This window comes from Kogia breviceps, chromosome 1, assembly GCF_026419965.1.
Source record: "Kogia breviceps isolate mKogBre1 chromosome 1, mKogBre1 haplotype 1, whole genome shotgun sequence".
NCBI lineage: Eukaryota > Metazoa > Chordata > Mammalia > Artiodactyla > Physeteridae > Kogia > Kogia breviceps.
The window spans coordinates 183,779,393-183,785,247 of NC_081310.1; positions in this window are offsets into that span (position 1 = coordinate 183,779,393).

Genomic DNA, 5,855 nt, shown 5'->3' on the forward strand with positions numbered 1-5,855 from the left:
TGTTGTGATTTTTAAAAAATAGGACAGTACAGGAGTGACCCACTCCCCCAATTCAGCTTGATTTTGGATCTGGCATTTTTTCATGGGCTTGAATTATCCTGATTTCCTCAGGATTGCTCCAGGCCAAGCTGCAGGAGCTGGACTATCTAGGAGGAGGCGAGGGAAGGGATTGCAGGAAACAGGGTCCAGGGACAAATGGAAACTTCTCCTTGAGTTCATAGGTGGAAGTTGTTTTGGGGGTGGCGGCAGCATTCTCAGAGGAGCTTCCTCCCCGACACCCCACCAGAGGCAGCAAGGGGCTAACCTGTCCTCCTGCCCTTGCACAGGGTCCTTGTCCGAGCTTTCAGCACGCTGTCACATCCTTTGTATCATTGCATCTCACGTGACCCCTATGATGAGGAAACCAAGGCCCACAGAGAAGGGGCTCCCCCCACAGGCCCCCACTGAGGCCGTGACACAGTGGAGCTGTGTTTGTTTGGAGCTCAAACCTAGCGATTTTTGTCTTCATCAAGAGAAGGAACTTTCCACACCAGTTTGGATTCTTGTAGGATGAGACTCCTGGGGCATAAGGAGGGGAGGGCCCCAGTGGGGTCCCCGAGGGGCAAGCGGCCCCGACCCCATCCTGTCCCAAAGCCCTGTCTGAACATTTCTGAGAAACAGCATCAAAGTCCAGTTGTGGGCTTCCCTGGTGGCGCAGTGGTTGAGAGCCCGCCTGCCGATGCAGGGGACACGGGTTCGTACCCCGGTCCGGGAAGATCCCACATGCCGCCGAGCGGCTGGGCCCGTGAGCCATGGTCGCTGGGCCTGCGCGTCCGGAGCCTGTGCTCTGCAACGGGAGAGGCCACAACAGTGAGAGAGGCCCGCGAACCGCAAAAAAAAAAAAAAAAAGTCCAGTTGCCCCGGTGAGACCCTTTCCGGAGCGTGCAATGCCCTCCGTCCTCTGTACCCAGTACTTGTCCCCTCTTCTTCCTCACCCCTCCCCTCCCTGCGACACAGCACCAGGGAGCACTGTCCTTATCTGTTTGTAATTAATGTTTAACATGTCTTCAGGGTCACTGGTTTAGACCCAATATCTCCATAGCAGAGGGGTGGACCGACCTCTCCAACACCCCCAGCCCTTTCTCCTCCCGGCAGCTGCTACGTTGGCCCTAATGACTGCTCCCTTCCCCCAAACTGCAAACAAGTCTGCTTCCTGTCACTCAGGGTGAACTTGGCCAAAGGTTGACTGTCTCACCTTGTTTAGTCATGAAAAACAGCTTAACAGCTGGACTGTTCTCACCAGGTGAGTGGGCCAGGGTGTCAGAGGATTTTTTTAGCAAAAGCCATAAACATCTCTTCCAACTCACAGGCCACAAAGCTCTCTAAGCTCCTTGGGGTGACAGTCGCTCCTACAGTCCATGACTCTCTGGGTCCTGTGACCCTCCTCAGGCTGGCCCTGTCCCCAGCAGGCTGCATACCCCCTCAGATCTCTGGCCTCCCAGGCAGGCAGCTCAGGCTACCAGCTAGGGGACAGAGTGTCCAAGGCCCCGGAGCTGGGCTGGGACATTGGCATTCCTCAGTGTCCTAGGCATTGACTCCACCACCAGGACTCTCCACAGCCTTGCCCCACGCAGTCCAGAGAAAGGTGAGTCTGCGAGGTGTCACCTGCCTCCAAGGCAGGCAGAGCCCAGCCCAGGAGCAAACGAAAAGTAGTCCAGCAGTGGCTGCACTAGGAGAAGTAAGAGGAGGAGGAGCTCAACCCCGCTGCTGGGAGTTTCCTGCCCTCGATGGTTCACCCTTCCATTCAGCTGCCACGATAGGCCGCATTCCCGACATTTGGCAAAGGAGGAAAATGTGGCTCAGAGGGGTTTCTTGCCCAAGATGGTTTCCTAAACTTGCCTCACCATGAGAATCCCCTGAGGATCTTACTAAAAATACAGCTTCCTCAGCCCTAGCCCAGACCTGCTGGATCCATAGCGACTGGGGAATCCAGATGCTTAGTAAACTCCTTTGATGATTCCTCTCAGGCAAATGGAGGGAGCCATGCTCTTATACCAATAATTTTCCTATCCTTTGGCCTCAAATCATCCCTAGAGCCACCACCCCCATCCCCACACCCTCAGTCCCTTAGCTGACTTTCCCCTCCCACTCTAAGGAGGAAGGGGCATAAGGAAGATGCGGTTTGACATGCTAGTTTGAGAAGAACAGTGACTGGAATTAACTGAAGTGTGAGGGCAGCAGAGGGAGGGAAGGGAGACTCAGGCAGGGAGAAAGGAGATAGTGGGAGAGCGCATTGGACCAGACAGTTCTCCACTTGACCACCAAGTGGCGCCATCATCCAAAGACAGTTGGGTTGCTGTCAGACCACGGTGTGGAGGTTCAGGATGGTTGGCAGGTGGAATAGGGTTCAAGTGACCCTCTGTAATGTTCATAAGTCCAGGGAGGGCAACGAAAGGGAAAAGGAGGGGAGAAAGAATGAAATATTTAAGATGTACTAGCCATGAGTTAAGTACTGTACCAGGCATTTCACGCATTTTAACCTCATTTGAATCTCATAAGCATTCTGCAAGATAGGTATTCATTCGTTCATTTTTGACAAGCATACACGGGGAATTCCCTGGCTGCCCAGTGGTTAGGACTCCGCACGTCCACTGCAGGGGGCACGCACGGGTTCCATCCCTGGTCGGGGCACTAAGATCCCGCGTGGCGTGACCAAAAAAGAAAGAAAGAAAGAAAGAAAACATATATCAAGGACCCAGTTGTATGCCAGGCACTGCTCCTGGGGCTAGGGATACAGGGAACAAGACAGGCAGGCAAGTTCCCTGTTGTCTTAGAGCTTGTATATAATTTGCAGATAAAGAAACAGCCCAGACAGGAGGCCAAGATCCCCCCATTTTAGTACAGGTGCCAGAGGTGGGGAATTTTTTTTTTTTTAATATTTATTTATTTATTTATCTGGCTGCGCCAGGTCTTAGTTGCAGTACGCGGGATCTTCATTGCAGCGTTCAGGCTCTTAGTTGTGACATGCGGGATCTAGTTCCCCGACCAGGGATCGAACCCAGGCCCCCTGCCTTGGGTGTGCAGATTCTTCACCACTGGACCACCAGGGAAGTCCTGAGGTTGGGATTTAAACCAAGGTTCACATAGCTCCAAGTCTGACCTCTGCTCAGCCTCATGGCCTGAGGGCTAGCGGCGCTCACATAAAGACACATCAGGAGGAGGGAGGGCATCATTGCGTTAGGGTACATGGAGTACATGGGAATCCCACACCCAGAAGGAGGGGTAGAGAAAGCTCTGAGAACGCCTAGAGTCATGTAGTTATCGGTGGAGCTCTCACTTAGCAAATGTTGCTGGGTGCCAGACGTTGCGCCACAGGCTCCACATTCCCTAATTGAATCTTTGCAATCAGACTGCAAGGCAGGCATCATTGACCCCACTGCACAGGTGATAAAACCAAAATGGCTAAGTGACTTGCCCAAGGTCATAGAGCTAGTAAGCGGGGGCCCCTCCATCAGGCTGCTTTGGGGGGAAGGGGTTATAGAACCAGTTTTAAATGTCTGTCTCGGGCTTCCCTGGTGGCGCAGTGGTTGGGAGTCCGCCTGCCGATGCAGGAGACACGGGTTCGTGCCCTGGTCCGGGAAGATCCCACATGCCGCGGAGCAGCTAAGCCCGTGAGCCATGGCCGCTGGGCCTGTGCGTCCGGAGCCTGTGCCCCGCAACAGGAGAGGCCACAACGGTGAGAGGCCCGCATACCACCAAAAAAAAAAAAAAAAAAATGTCTGTCTCGTGCTGGATTGGAAGCCCACACCTCTTGGCTGTAAAACAGAATCACATTCACTCCTCACAATGAATGTATAAATGTGGGTCTTAGAAATCCCTTCCTAGGTTGGGTCAGTATAAAATGAGAGATAGGGCTTCCCTGGCGGTGCAGTGGTTAAGAATCTGCCTGCCAATGCAGGGGACACGGGTCCAAGCCCTGGTCTGGGAAGATCCCACATACCACGGAACAACTAAGCCTGTGCGCCACAACTACTGAGCCTGCACTCTAGAGTCCGCGAGCCACAGCTACTGAGCCCATGTGCCACAACTACTGAATCCCGCGTGCCTAGAGCCCGTGCTACACAACAAGAGAAGCCACTGCAATGAGAAGCCTGTGTACCACAATGAAGAGTAGCACCCTGCTCGCCGCAACTAGAGAAAAGCCCGCGTGCAACAACGAAGCCCCAATGCAGCCAAAAATAAATAAATTTATAAATTTTTTTTAAAAAATGGGAGAGAGCCATCAAATGTTCTCCACCCAAAGATGCTCTTAACGCTGCAGCCAGGGAGGAAGGGAGATGCTTAGGAAGGGGGTTTCAAATAGGCCAGGAGACTGAGAATTTTTTTATTTTAATATTTTTTATTGAGGTATATTTGATGTACAATATTACATAAGTTTCAGGTGTACAACATAGTGATTCACAACTTTAAAGGTTATATTCCATTCATAGTTATTATAAAATATTGCATATTCCCTGTGTTATACAATATACCTTTATAGCTTATTTATTTTATACACAGTAGTTTTTACCTCTTAATCCCCTACCTTTATCTTCCCCCTTCCCCCTTCTCTCTCCCCACTGGTAACCACTCGTTTGTTCTCTATATGTGTGAGTCTGTTTCTTTTTTGTTATATTCACTAGTTTGTTTTATTTTTTAGATTCCACATATAAGTGACATCATTCAGTATTTTTCTTTCTCTGTCTGACTTATTTCACTCAGCATAATGCCCTCCAAGTCCATCCATGTTGCTGCAAATGGCAAAATTTCATTCTTTGTTATGGCTGAGTAGTATTCCATTGTGTGTATACACCACATCTTCTTTTTTTTTTTTTTTTTTTTTTTTTTTTTTTTTTTTTTTTTTTTGCTGTACGCAGGCCTCTCACGGTTGTGGCCTCTCCCGTTGCGGAGCACAGGCTCCAGACGCGCAGGCTCAGCATCCATGGCTCACGGGCCCAGCCGCTCCGCGGCACGTGGGATCTTCCCGGACCGGGGCACGAACCCGCGTCCCCTGCATCGGCAGGCGGACTCGCAACCACTGCGCCACCAGGGAAGCCCCGAGGGTTCCCTTTTAGGAGACTAAGATTTTGTCTGAAGAGCTCGCTTGTGTATTCTCTCCCCAACACCCTCTCCTGAGGGGTCCCCAAGGCACTAGGAAGAATGACAGGCACGGTGCTGCTGGGTGCCCTGAGGCCCCAGGAGGAGGCCAGGAGGGAAGCTGTGTCTCTGCACTGGGGCACAGCCTCCCCCAAACCTGCTCATCTCCCGAGACCTGGCTCAGGTGTATCTTCCTCATCATGTCCTGTTGTAACTGCCTGTCTCCCCGTCTAGATTAGGGCTTACTTCCTAACGTCAGGTATCTTCCCTTTTCCCTTCTGCATCCTCAGTGCCCACCAGGCCTAAGCAAGTATGAATGATCACGAGGGGATAAAATTGAGATGGGAGCAGGGCGAGCAAAGGTGGGGAAGAAAGTTCACACAGTGGCCACTCGGGAAGCCTGAGAACTTTGGACAGTAAAGGAGGAAAAGGCTTCCCCCCCTGTCCTGCCTGTGCCACACCCCTGCACACACCCTCGCACACACCCCACGGCGGGGCTGGTCAGTAGCTGCTGGAGGGGGCTGTGTAGAGATATGAGAAGAAACCCACTTCCATTTTCGCCAGTGATACCTTACGAGCATTAAAGGCTCATTTTTAGGTTACATCCCCTCCACGTCGTCACAAAGTCTGGGGGCCCAGCCTCACTATCTCCATTTTCAGAAGGGGAATCAGATGAGAGAAGCTGAGGGTCTTCCTCAAAGCACCTCTCACGGTGGTGGGTCGGGCGGGGGGAGGTAGAA